Source organism: Anomalospiza imberbis, chromosome 5 (genome assembly GCF_031753505.1).
Source record: "Anomalospiza imberbis isolate Cuckoo-Finch-1a 21T00152 chromosome 5, ASM3175350v1, whole genome shotgun sequence".
NCBI classification, from domain to species: domain Eukaryota; kingdom Metazoa; phylum Chordata; class Aves; order Passeriformes; family Viduidae; genus Anomalospiza; species Anomalospiza imberbis.
In genome coordinates this window covers 8354760-8368388 of record NC_089685.1, presented here as the reverse complement: position 1 = coordinate 8368388, position 13629 = coordinate 8354760, and the positions used below count along the sequence as shown (strand labels likewise).

The 13629-nt window shown below is 35.2% G+C and overlaps 2 long non-coding RNA genes across 3 annotated transcripts; one reads left to right on the top strand and one right to left on the bottom strand.

Annotated features, from left to right (window-relative positions):
• Positions 1–397: 397 nt before the first annotated feature.
• On the bottom strand, positions 398–7940 carry LOC137473687 (uncharacterized). 2 transcript variants are annotated; one of them, XR_010998934.1, is made up of 4 exons: positions 7877–7940; positions 4064–4272; positions 2191–2242; positions 398–457 (listed from the first exon to the last, which is right to left on the bottom strand). It is a non-coding gene; the product is annotated as an uncharacterized lncRNA (long non-coding RNA). The 2 variants fall into 2 exon arrangements; XR_010998933.1 differs by lacking the exon at positions 7877–7940 and having other exon boundaries at positions 4064–4565.
• Positions 7941–8012: 72 nt separating this feature from the next.
• On the top strand, positions 8013–9439 carry LOC137474942 (uncharacterized). The gene is made up of 2 exons (XR_010999566.1): positions 8013–8373; positions 9358–9439. It is a non-coding gene; the product is annotated as an uncharacterized lncRNA (long non-coding RNA).
• Positions 9440–13629: the final 4190 nt, after the last annotated feature.

The following is a 13629-nucleotide window of genomic DNA, read 5'->3' as shown; positions in this document are numbered from 1 at the left end:
TATTTATGCATCTTTATTTTTTAATCCTTGTTCTCTACTTCCTCCTTGCTTACAGGGAGCCTAAAGTTTCATATCATGTGCGTCTGAAATGCTCTGCCTGCAGCTGAGATCATTCTCCTATTTCTTCAGTTTCCATCTTGGCTTCCTCTATATCTACATTTTCATTGTCCTCCCACGGAACCCAAAATGTTCACATCTCCCTTTTATTCATTCCATGCTTTTCTCATCTCCTGGCATCCTCACATGTAAGGTGTAGATGAATCTCTCTGATGTGTGCAGATAGATCTTGGCAGACATCTGATGAAACAATAGATGGTCATCTCAGTATTTTCTTGCTACCAGGAACACTGCATGGGTCAGTGGGATTTTTGTCTTCATGACTGGTGTTTTTTGAGGCTTTTGTGGAATGGTCTTCTCACACAGTACCTTCAGAGGTGTGTCTTCCAGGCTATGTGACCTAAAAGAATCAGAAAAAAGAACATCAAAACTTTGTGCATTGTTGCATATTTTGTATATTTGTTCTGGTTAAGTGTCATTATTTAGTCCCTTGCAAAGCTTTCCCAGTCTCTTCCTTTCCTACCTCGCCATAATAATCAGTTGTGAGAAGGCCTGAGTAAAGAAGTGGATTTGGGCGTCTATAAGAGGAGAGATATCATGGAGCTCATGCGCCTGAAAAGCCTGAAAATGAAGGGTGATAAAAGCTGACAGATTAACACCCTTTGTCACCCCTTGGCAAGATATTTAAAAGCACTACAATGCTTTTCTCTCATTCTGTCCCTTATCTCTAGGAGCCTTCCCTTGAAATAACTAGAAGGCTCCTAGACAGGGACAGCAAGCACACTGGGGTCCTTAATTCTGACTAGCAGTAATGCTTAAAATAATATCTTTTACTCTTTCTGTACCAGAGAATTTAGAAATGGCAGCAGAACTATGGAAAGTGTATATAATAAATCTAAAATAAACTTGGTAGTGGAAAATAACAGTATCATTTAAAAATAATACATAAAAGTGGAAGATAATAATGGACTTTATGGAAATGCAGTTTTGCATATAGAAATAGCGTAGCTATGCCACTGATAAGATAGAAACCAGCTGGAGCTTCCTGAAAAGCAGTTCAACACATTTCTAGGCATAATGCTGTTTCATAAAGCTCTTAGTATTCCTCAATATGTCAGTAGCTCCAGAAACACAATAAAATGGAATACACTCAGAGGTAATGCACACAGCACAGAATTACATTCCCAAGCTTCAAGTAGTTCTGTATATACATAAAGTGAGCTACAAATGAAACATTGGTTCAGCTTTTTAAGAGTACATAAAAAAAAATTGTTACTTAAAAGGCAAAATGGTCCAGAAAGCTTTACTGCCACCATAATTTATTATAGAATTAATCTATTATGTGTTTGCACCAGGTCAGGCCACTAAAGGAAACCTGTGTCTTATCGAAATCAGATTGAGAAGTACAAATCGAGAATCCCTAATGGAGCACTAAGCACACTTCAAACAGCCAGCCATATGGACTGTGTTACAGCCTGGGGATGGTTTCTTTTGAGCCATAAACTTCGGCAGCAGAGTGTGGAAGACTCTTTATTTGATATAGGGTCTTCAAGAACAATGATGCATTTGAAAAAATAAGTTAATGCTCAGCTCTGAAGTCAAGGATTCAGACCTCTTCCTGAAGACACCTCCTTCCTATTTCCTTCCTAAAACCTATCCTTTTAAATTAGGTCTATTTGAAAATAGCTTTTGCAGATAATGCACTAAGCTTCTGAAGTTAAAGTGCTTAAAGAGGAAAGCCTGCCTAATCATAGCATGTGAGACCAGAGATATCATATTATCGGTCAATACCCACAAGAAATTCCTGTGGGGGCAGTCCTTCCCTGGGTGTGCACAAGTAGCTCTATTTGAAGGCCTGATTCCATGATTAATACACTTATGGGTTGTTTTGACATTCATCCTTCTACAAAACTTAACCTTCGTTGTAAACCAGAGTGTTCATAGCAGAGAAATCATTTTTCTGTGGAATCATGTCAGCAGTGTGTACTTGTCCTAGAAAGACACCAGCATCACATGCTGGTAGCTGGAACGAAGTGCCTACCTCTGACATAGATTTCTGTAGGAAATTAAGCAAATTGCTTTCATTTATAGATATCCTGTCACTACACGGTCATGTGGGATTTGACAAACTACCTGGATAAATGCAGGTCCCTGTTGATTTCCTGTCTGTGTTCTGTGCATGCACCTGGAAACCTTGCACTCAGTTTTTATTTTTCCTTGTGCTGTGTCTACAAACTGAAGACAGTATTTTCTTTCTTCAGCTTCTTACCTAATTAATTTATGAATTTTTCAACATAGCAATTTTCTCCAGCTAAGAGACAAAAATAGTTCGTATATATTATACAGATATTTCTAAATGTATTTCTAGATCTATTTCTATATATATTTTAATATTTTTATTATATTATTATATTTCTCCCATCACACAGAATTTTACAAAATTACTTTCATACGTTATTTTTTTCACGTAACTGAAACTTGCATTGTGACATTTTTTTCCTAAAGTAATACCTCTATAATAGTTTTTGTTTCTGTACTAGCAACCAGTTGCAAAATTGTTCTTGGCATAATATTAAAATTAGAAGTTATTTATTGTATTTATTCTCTATTTACATTATAAAATAATTTAAGAGACACACAAAATTAGAAGTTGTTCTAATATTCAAGCTCATGACCTCCATAGTTTTAGCCACAGTATTTATACTACATGACTCAAAAGAGCGAGTCTGTTTTAATAAGAAATTCAGTGTGATAAGTTAATTACTAGGCCAACATATGACTTTGTCTAAAATATTTGCCAAAAATTTAGATAGAAAAAAGGACTTTAGCATTACAATAATCCCGCTGCATGATATTGCTATCTTGCATTCAATTTTAAGGGAAATATTTATAATACTGATAATTTTGATTTGCACTGTCTAAACAGATTCCTCCAGAAATTTCAGTATTTAAAGAATATGATGTGCACTAACTAAACAGTAATTTCAGTGTGATATAGTAGTGAAAATTATATTTTAATTATATGCACTTATTACAAAGTCTGATGCATTAAACTACTCAGTGGTGCAGCTGAGAGGAAAACCCACTGCCACTTGGAATGCTCAGCCCAATGCCTTTCTGTAAAGCAAAGGAACCAAGTGAGATGTCTTAAACAGTGATAAAAATCCCACAGGGACAATCTGTGTTTAGAAGACCTTCCAGAATAAAAACACATAATTAAAAGCGTGTAACGTATAGCTGGTGTATTATCTACAGCTTCTCTGTGTTATATTTGTTTTCTGAAAAGATAAAAAAATCAGCATGTCAGTATAATGATAGTGCCTTCCAGTATTTTTTTGAAGTCTAAATCAAAAGATAATGAATATAAAAAAGTACTCACACTGTATGAAACTATCACTAATTTTCATCCAGTGTCTTTTAATCAATATGTTTAAACAAACATTTAAATTCATTTCCTACTTTTCAAAATATTGCCTTTCCCAGTAAAGAACAGAGGTTTACCTTGGGGAGTAGAACAAATAAAAAGAAAAAGGGGACACCTACAGTAAAATTTTCAAGTGGCAAACAAAAAATAATTGATATTTCCTGCTGGTTTCTACTCTTGAATTGTATTTATACAACAATCATTTAAGAAGAGGAAAGAAAAAAATCTCCAAATCTGAGTAAAAGAGTTTATTCTTGTTATAGTTAGTCTATTGTTTGAGACTAAACTCTGAATAAAAATTCAGCTCTACTCATTTATAAAAACATTCTTATAGAACAACATTACCCCATATCTAAGATTTTTTTCTCTGATATGTGCATATAAATGTTTATGTATATGATATGGTAAAAGGAATCTGTGCAAAAAGACAAGGACATTTCAGTAAGGAAGCAACACAATTTTATACAACTTCTATACTGAGACTAAGTACATGACAAATAGTTGAAAAATTATGTATGCTGAAATAGGGACTAGACTAATGTGAACCTGCTGTGTCATTTTATTAGTTCCTTAACATCTGACCTACATCACAGCAGCTCTCATCACAGGCCGTCATAGGCTCAGTGGACCATGGTCAGTGGTTTTGTAAGGAGTCAAAAGCTTTGCTGGCATGGCATGTGAACATCTCTGGTTCAGAGTTTTAAATCAAGTCAGTTGCCCATTTCCATGAGGTGCTGAACACAGATCCCTGGTGTGGACTGCAGAATGACTATGGAGTCAGCTTAGACCATCTGTGACCAAATGAGACAGAGAGACAAAGTTTCACCGTGAGTCTGTCTCTGATAATTGTTCATCTATAAAAATTATCTCACTCTTGAGTGTTTTAAACTTTTTTTTTTTTTGTGACTGATTGGTTTGATTTAAAAATTAACATTTCACTTCTGTTACTGTAACAATGGGAAATCATTGACAAAATTCTTCCCTGTGATTGACTTGAACTCATGTATAGTTTGTTGCTAAGTTAGAATTTCATTCTTGCATAATGAGATGGCAAGAAGTGGCATATCCATAGCATCATAATGCATTTAAACTCAACACAGCATTAGTTTCCATGTTGAGATTATGAAACTGTTTACACAGTGTTAATGGATTTTGATTCCATCCTCTAAATTGCTGTTTCAATGGTGCCAAAGGCTTTGGAATATGCCAAATCAAAACAGGGATTGCAGCTTTTTCCTTTCCAAGATAGATATTTTGAGAAGCTATTTTATCACAATATCTACAATGGGCAGTACTACACCAATGAAGTAGAATAATGTTAACATAAAAGCAACCAGGCTAGCACTAAGATATTGAACATGTCCAGAGTACAGCAGGTATTTTTCTAGAAAGCTTAACACTCCCACGATAAACTATATGCACTGCCTCATTGCTATGAAAATGCTTATTGTTCTTTGCTCCTACCTTGCACCCTACAGAGTAAATGATATGGATATTCTCTGTTTTTTGTCCATTTGTTAAATATTTGGCTAAACTTAGTTGTTAAAATCCACATGCATATAGTTGTTGATTGATGATTTTACAAACTCAGTAAATGCATGTCCTTCTAGGATGGATCTTCCCAGATAAAACTATCCTTTTCTGCAAGAGCATTAAGCTTTACTTTGGGAAGACAAAGCCCTAAGTAGGATGATGGGTTTCCTTTCCCTCCTCCCTTTTCTCTAGTCAGCCAGGCAATGCATTTTCCAAAGACACCAGTGCCTCGGGAATGCTGTGTTTTTTTCATTTCAGTGGGGACGAGGGGTTTCCACCTTTATTTATAGTTGTCATTTTTATGCTTTAAACCTCACAAGCTTTCTCTGACCACAGACTCATTCATATATCCTGAAAGAATTTCAGATAATTTACTGTTGCTGGACAGAGTTTTCCTCACAATGGCGTGAAGAATTACATGCTCTACTCCTCTTTTATTGCTTGTGGGCCAAATCCTGCCCTCATTTACACCACTGGAATAATAAATAACCTCCTTTGAGAGCATTAATGTGTGTTTTTCATTGTTTGAGGAAAAGAACAAGTTACCCAGTGTCAGTCTAAAAGTTTTCATAGATTCATGTTCTGCTAACCTGTGAGTGCAAAATGTCCAGTGGTTTTAACAAAAAGAATAAAAGATGTGTATTGAAAGAACACAAAGAGAAATGATGGTTCACATTTAAAGTATCAGTTCTTTATTGTTGTCTTTTTATTTTGGAGAAAACCAGACAAAAATTAGGATACAAAAGGTAGAAGACAGGTTAGCAGTACCAGATGTTGCAGCTGCCTCTGTGATTTTGCAACCCAACACACAAAAGCTTGATTAAGGCCATTAATTCATATTGTGAATCCTCCCTAAACAGTTTGAAAATTATGGCAATCTCAAAACCTCATGTTTCAGAGACAGGTTACAGCTGTGGGCTGCAAGGGAGGTGTGTTTTTCCCCAGCCTGTGGGGTGAGCATCCCTCTGCCTCTATCACCCCAGCTGCATCCAGGCCAAGGGATGTCCTAGAAGCAGCTCCTGGTGTTTTTGCAGGGAAGCGGGCAAGGGAGCCAGGTGTGTGCACAGATAGTGTGAAGTCTTGGGGAGTTTCAAAGTGCTCCCAAAGCCCTCTTTTAGGTGGAAATTAGGTCATGTACCAATGCAAGTGTGAAAAGGCAACTTTGACTTATTAAAGAAGAGAGAAAATGGATTGAAATGGGGAAGAAAGTATCCTTGAAAGATGAAAGGAATTTGCGGTGGCCTATAGTTTAAAATGGAAAGGGAGTTGAGGGAAACTGATACAAGGAGTCTCTGATTTATGCAGTGAACTAAACCTACAGTTCTAGAATAGATGAGCCTTTAATAGAAAAATGGGTTTGTGGACCACAGGGCTGTGTTCCCTCCTAGTCAAAGCTACATGGATCAATTCCCTGTCCCATTCCTCATCCCGCATTATGGTTGCAATGACAGCAGTAGCTCATGCTGAAAAATAGCTTTACAGGGGATTCTACTTTATTTTTACATAAAATGTGATTTAACAGGTGTAAATAGTAAAAAAATTACCATTCCTAGGCAATCTTCATTGTAAAATATAACTTTAAGGGCCAGAGAAATCCTTGTTTCAGCTCCCACCACATAAAAGTCACTTTCACAGGAAGGTACTTAAACACTCATGCTCAGCTGGTATAAGTAGCAATAAGCCTTATTGACAGGTGAGGATCCCTTATCCCCTGGGTCATAGATGTAATTAATCCTTAAGCAAAGTTCTTTTGCACATCTCTTTTAACTTTTAGTGCACTAAATATGCAGCAAGTAGCAGTAATTTTCTAGTGCCTTGTTTGAAAGAAATTGTGTCCAAATATAAATAGCAACTAAAAGCTACTAATGCACAAGTATTGGACATGAAGACAAGCTGGGAAGACCATGAGGACAAGTTGCTTCATGGTCTAAGAAAAAAATGAAAGCATGAGATACAAATAACTATGGAAAACAAGTTGCCATGGTAAGTTGTTTTGACAACATTTTGGGGATATATACTTGGGAAATATGATGCTTAAACATATTATAAAAGCACATGTTGAAAACAGAAATCTATTTCTAAATGAGATTTTTTTCACAAATGCTTTCACCAATCAGGAAAGGTTTTCAAATGCAAAAGATGACCAAAACTACTTAAAAAAGAAGAAAAAAAAAATTTCAGACCTATGTGACTAACTTCTCACATCTGATGCACCAAAGAATGGGTCTGCATGCAGTGAATATGAAACAAAGCATCTGGATGACATTCCTTCATAGCGCCAACCTCTACTCAAACTTAATCCTTTAAAAACCTTAGGTCACTGTCTTGGGGGTTTAAAATATTCACTACACTTATATTCAAGGCTGTGCTAGAAGCTTTACACAAAGAGAGACATTATTTTAATTGTTTTTTATACTTTGAAAAGGGCATTTTTTCCTTTCCACCGAAAACAAATTAAAAAAAGGAACTAATCTCTTGTTTATAATATAATAATCTCTAAATATGCATTACCATAAATAGTTGAATACATTTCATCTGTAATTGAAATCAGTTTGCCAAAAAAACAAGGAATTTCATTCTTTAAAAAGACACTATTTCAATTTATCCAAGGAGGCTGTATATGGTACAAACTGCCCAAAAGGTCTGTGGAATCTCCCCCTTTGAAAATACTCAGAATTCTGCTGAATGAGGGCAGGAGTGACCTGATTAACTGGGATCTTAACCCTGCTTTGAGTAGGGGCTTGGACTAGATGACCTTCAGTCTGTTATTCTATTGTACAACCACCTCTTCTGCTAAAATAGAAGGATGAGAATTTGGCAAGGAAAATAAACCTGTTTCTATATGAAGAAAAGAGTACCTACAGCCCGAACTTGCAGGAACCTTTGTGACCTAGAGTCACAGATCCTTTATGGAATGACACCAAACATGAAACTGGGCTCCCAGGTAATCTCACCATGCATCAGGGAACAGGTGTTTAGGGGGTGTTTCGGTGTGAACTCAGACAGGACATGAGGGGTTCAGCAGTTCAGCATCTTCCCTGCTTTTTCTCTCCTGCTTCTTATTCATAGCTTTCAATCCGATTGGTAAAATTAATTTTTTGAATCTGCTTTTAACAATATAAATATTAACTCTATATATCTAAACAAAGTAATATTCCTAAGCATCTCCAGGAAGAGCCTGAAAATTCTGCTCATCATATAGATAGTTTTAATGCATTTACTCTTGTAAAGGAGTGTGCTTAACTCTGGTAAATTATGAGTGCACTCACATATACAAAGAAAGAGCAGCCAGCCAGAGAGGAAAAGGGAGCTGGATACCACCCCCTATAATTAATTGCATCTTTTCTTCTGCCACAAAGGTATGTGTAAGTAAATGCTTCACCTCAGACTTACAGCTGGTGCTCACTAGCACCATATTCTCCATTTGCTGAAAGACCCTTGCAAGACCAGGGAGTAGGAAGAAGTAATAAGCTTGAAAATTGCAATGTAAATTGAGGAGATTTAAGTTTTTTAATTCCTTCCTGTCATATATTTGGAAAAATTAGGCCATGTACACCTCAAATTTTTAATTATATGTTAGCAAATATTTTTGACCTTTGATCCCTCCATCCTCACCCTTCTGATCTAAAACATATGCAAAACATCATTCTCTTGGCTCAAAGATTCTCAAAGAAAATTAATGCTTTTGAAGCATTAAAAATGACAGAAGTAAGTATCATACATGAATCTCTGGAAAAAGATGTGTGCCTTTGGTAGTGCGAAATGAAGATAATGAAAAAATAGTTATAGTACAGCTTTTAATTCATGATCATGGCTCAGAATTGTACAGAAAAATAGTAGGTAACCATTCAATCAAAGACTAAAACTGCTATGCAAAACAGGGGCCAAATGAAAGTTGTAAAAACATCCTATTCTGCTTTGCAACTGTTTGATTTTACAGTTTTGCCTTATTAGTGTTTCTTATTACACAGAAGAGAAAATCCCAAGTTTCAGCAGCAGTAGACCACACTAGAAGCAGTCACCACAAGAAGAAAATATAAGTAGAGCAGATCTGTGAAGAAACAGACTTCTGCAATAAGATGCAAACCATACTTTCAGTATTCTTTTCTTAGAAGATCTGAACAACAGAAAGAATCATTGGGGAACGGAAACTTTTTAAGAAGAAATGAAACTGACTCAAAGTTTCTCATTAATGCTCCATTTTCAATTGCAGCTTCTTTAACTTTCTTTGAATCTCAATGGCAACTAAATATCCAAGTCCATACAGCAGTGAAAGGAATATTTAAATATTTTCAAAGTAAACCGGGATAATTATTATACTGATACATCACTTCTATTCCTAGGTTCTCAACAAGAATGGAAAATGAGAAGGGTAGCTTCTTGTGACAAAGAGTTAATGTTCCAGAAATAAAATTCTGATCCAAATTTAAGTTTTATAATTTTCTTTCCATCCAGTATTAATTCAGAGTGGCCCAAATAGATTTGATAGATATCAAATAAAGAGATACATGTGATCAAAGCTTTAACATCTTGATTTTATATAACATATAATTGATGGAAATTACATGAAGGTATGCCAGAAGAAAGAGAGAAGCTATTTCTTTGTATGACTTGACTTTTATATCTTTTATGTCCTGGACCGAATGACTGAAAAAAAGTCACGTAAATAATTTAGTAGGAAAAAGTCAATAGCTCAATTCCTGCCCTATAGTCACAGGACAAGGAACGACTGTTTTAAACTGAAGAAGGTACATTTAGATGGGATATAAGGAAGAATTTTTTTTTACAGTGAGGGTGATGAGACACTGGAACAGTTTTCCCAAAGAAGTTATGGATGTTCCATCTCTGGAAGTGTTCAAGGTCAGGTTGGATGGGGCTTTGAGCAGCCTGATCTAAGGAATGATGTCTCCACACATGAAAAAGGAGTTGGACTTTGAAGATCCCTTTTAACCCAAACCACTCTATAATTCTACAATTCTATGAAATTGACTGTTTAAAACAGATTAAATAGTGCCAAATAGTGAGCTAAATAATTTGGAAATTTGGACTACACACTAGCAATGATAATGTAGATTCATTACATTAATTCATTTTTTGTGCTTCTTCTGTTGGTGTGGAAGTATCTGAGTGCAACCTTGAAGCTTAAGGAGTTTGAGAATTCATGAAAAAAGAATCCATGGTTCTTCAGGTGCCAGGGCTTTTGCTCAAAAGATTTACCAATTCCTGAAAAGATAGACTTTTACTTTAGATGCTTCTGCACATTCATACACTCATCTACCTGAAGAGTACTACAAGCTTTGGGAGTTAATTTTCTGCTCATTTAACATGAGCATTGGTAAGGCTCACCATCAAGCTCAAAAGACTATTCTGCATCTTGTGGCTGATCCCCAGATCATGTCTCTACCTTTGTGTACAACCGAGGAGGACTGTGCGACATTCTACTTCTGACAAACCAAAGTCTTAGACATAGTTCTGTACCTAAGCTTTTCCTATCTTTAGAAAATTGAAAAGAACAAGTAGTGTCTGTCTTCAAGATTTTCTGTCACAAGTGTCCAAGGACCTATAGCTTGTGGCTTTTAATTTTAAATAATATCACTCTTTAAAGAGAACTAATAAGCAAGAATTATACCTTTATTCAGAATAAAAACAATAGAAGAGACCTGGGTTTTTGATGATGGTTCTGTAAAGAAAGTTAAATAGTTAAGTAGTTTATGAATTAAGTCTTTAAAGAGTAAAAAATTAGGAACAATAAAAGAAAAAGAAGTGAGAGGGCAAAGGTCTTGCTTCTTTTTTTAATACTATGAAATATGATTTATGGCAGCTTATATGTGTTTCATCTCATGAAAAAAATAAAATAATAGAAAAGGATTTATCCAGTCAAAAAGTCTGCCCACACCATCTCTCACAGAATCTTTTGATTACAATGTACTGCCTTACCATTAATGCATACCATATAATACATTGAATGAAATGCCAGATTTCATTCCTTGATTTTTTCTTTAGAAACCACAAATGTTTAAGGTAAAATGTGCATAATGATTTGAGAAGTAATTTCTGAGTGACAGATAAATGCTAGGAGGAAGTCTGACTTACAGTAATCAATCTGGTAACAGAAACATATTAAAACTGAAGGATATACCAAAGTGAGGAACCTGAGTCCATCTGAACACTCCATCAATTCCAAAGAACACAGTCCTACTCATCTTAATAATTTTCTTTTTCTTAACCATTTGGCTGTACCAGTTACTATTTGATAGCTTTCAGTAAAGCACCAGCTAAAAGAGTAGAAGTGTAATTTTTTTAAGTTAAATGTCTAATCATATAATGCATGAGTAGAGTATTTAATGATGTAAGGAGCCTCAGTTTCCGAAATATTCAACATTCAAAACTGATGAACTTCATTGTCTAAGGGAAATGCTAAATGTTGGCCATCACTGAACACTAGAAAGAACTTTGATTTACATCCTAACTTCGAAAATATTCTTCTAGAAGTGGAGTGCCTAGATTGCCACATACCAAAACACTGGAATAGATATCACATCTTGAACATATTTTTGTTTTATAAAAGAGGCAATTCATCAAACTGCAGAACAATATACTCTGTGCAATGAAAGTGCTATTGAAAATCCTCCAAGTGAGAAAGCAAACACTTTTTAGCAAAGGGGAGACTTTCAAAAGTGACTTCGAAGCTTGAATCAAGTAAATCACGTCAAGGACTTTTAGGTGTCTTTGTGTTTGGTAGCTTTTGAAATTGTTTCAGGCTTCTGAATAAGGAAAGGTCAGATTTGTAAACACCAGTAGAAGGGCTCTTAATATATGTTTGCACACGTGTGATATAGATGTCTAGGTTTGAGACAGTCATTCCAGTTTCCCTTCAAATTAGCAGAGAAGTGATAGGATGATGTTAGGATACCACTTACCTCTGTGTGGCATTGACATCAAAATAAATCAGATGAAATACAGATGAACTCCTGCATAGCTCTTTGCCTTCACTGACTATTGAAAAAACTATTTATACATCCAATTACATTATCTGAAACTTGTTCTAGATTGATAAAGTTGAAAATAAGTTTCTTAGAGGCATTTACAAAAGAAGCTAACTACTTTATTCCCTTTCACATACTTTATACACAAAAAATAAAGCACTATCAAAGTCAACTTGTCCATGTCTGAAATAAATGGAATTTTAGTTACTCAGTAGCTTTCCAAAAGCTTACAGAACTTCTGAAGTCTAAAAACTTAGTCTTACCCCTATGCATATTCCCTTAGGTGCATTTGAGAATATTACACTTTCATGCTTGGCTTTAAATTTTCTAAGTCCTTCTCAGTATAATAAGTAATATTAATATATCTTCTTCAATATGTTTTAGTCATCAAGATAAGAGCCAATTTACTCGAATTTTGCAGGCTTTAAGCTCATAAATTTTAAGTAAGTTACTCCTTGCAATGCCTAAATTCCTTTAGTCAAGGAAAAGCATAAAGTGTTTTTTAAAGCCTTTAGAGCCACATCGTGTTCACCTAATTTATTGACCTAAACTGAGATAGGCAATTTTATGAAAAGGTTTGAATAAGACTGCTTTCTAGCATTTATTTTACAAAGAATGGCAGTATGTATGAATAAAAACGAAGACTTGTTCTTTAGGTACCTAAAATGTAGGTGGAATTTAGTCTCAGAGGGACTGCATGAAGCCTAGATAGCTTTGTTTTTCTTCTACTCAAATTATTTTTAAAAATGCTCCATCAAACACATTTACAAAGGTATTAAAGATGATGCTTTGAAAGACATCGTGCTTTTAGAATAACAAAAACACCTTAGCAAATGTATCCTGACAAAGAGGATGTGGCAAAACAGTACCATTTTATTAAAGGGGAATTGAACAAAATTAAACATCTTCCAAAATGTCATCTTGGAGTTCAAGGTGTTTGATTTTCTGTTTCAATTTGACTTTCATATTTGACTAGGACTTACTAGTCTAGGAAGGTGGAGTTTGAAAAAATATTTTTAAGTTCTCAGATGATTTGTACTCCATGAATGAAGAGCATTGTTCTATCACCCGTGATGTTGGGCGGCTGTATCATAGCTAATTGTCATTACCAAGCAATTTAGTATTTATCAAGGCAGCTGAATGATCCTGGGATCTTTCAACTCCTCTGTCTTATTCAGTAAAAAAGCCCCAAATGTCAAAGGAAAAGCAAATAGCACTTTGATTTGAGGAAGCATGCCTTTCACCATAGCATTAAATTCCAACTTGTCTTTAAAGGCAAAAGAAAAAGAAATATTGTTAGAACATTCTTTAAAAATAATATTCCCAGTAGAAATTTGGTAATAAATGCCTCTTCCTTTGGTATGAAAAGGGATGTACTCCACTTTTTGTTGGAACCAGTGCATCACAGCAAGAACAGCACATGGTAACAGAGCTACAATGATTTTTCTGCACATATGGAATCAGCAAATTAGGCCAACATTTTTAATTGTAAAAAATTATTGAATCCCTTCCATTCTAATCTAATAGTCATTTTCCCTAACAGCAAGCATTAATGACTTCCCTGACTAATGAAAATTAATTGCTATCCTGCCTTGACAATTACATTGTGATCGATCAAGTTTAAAGGAG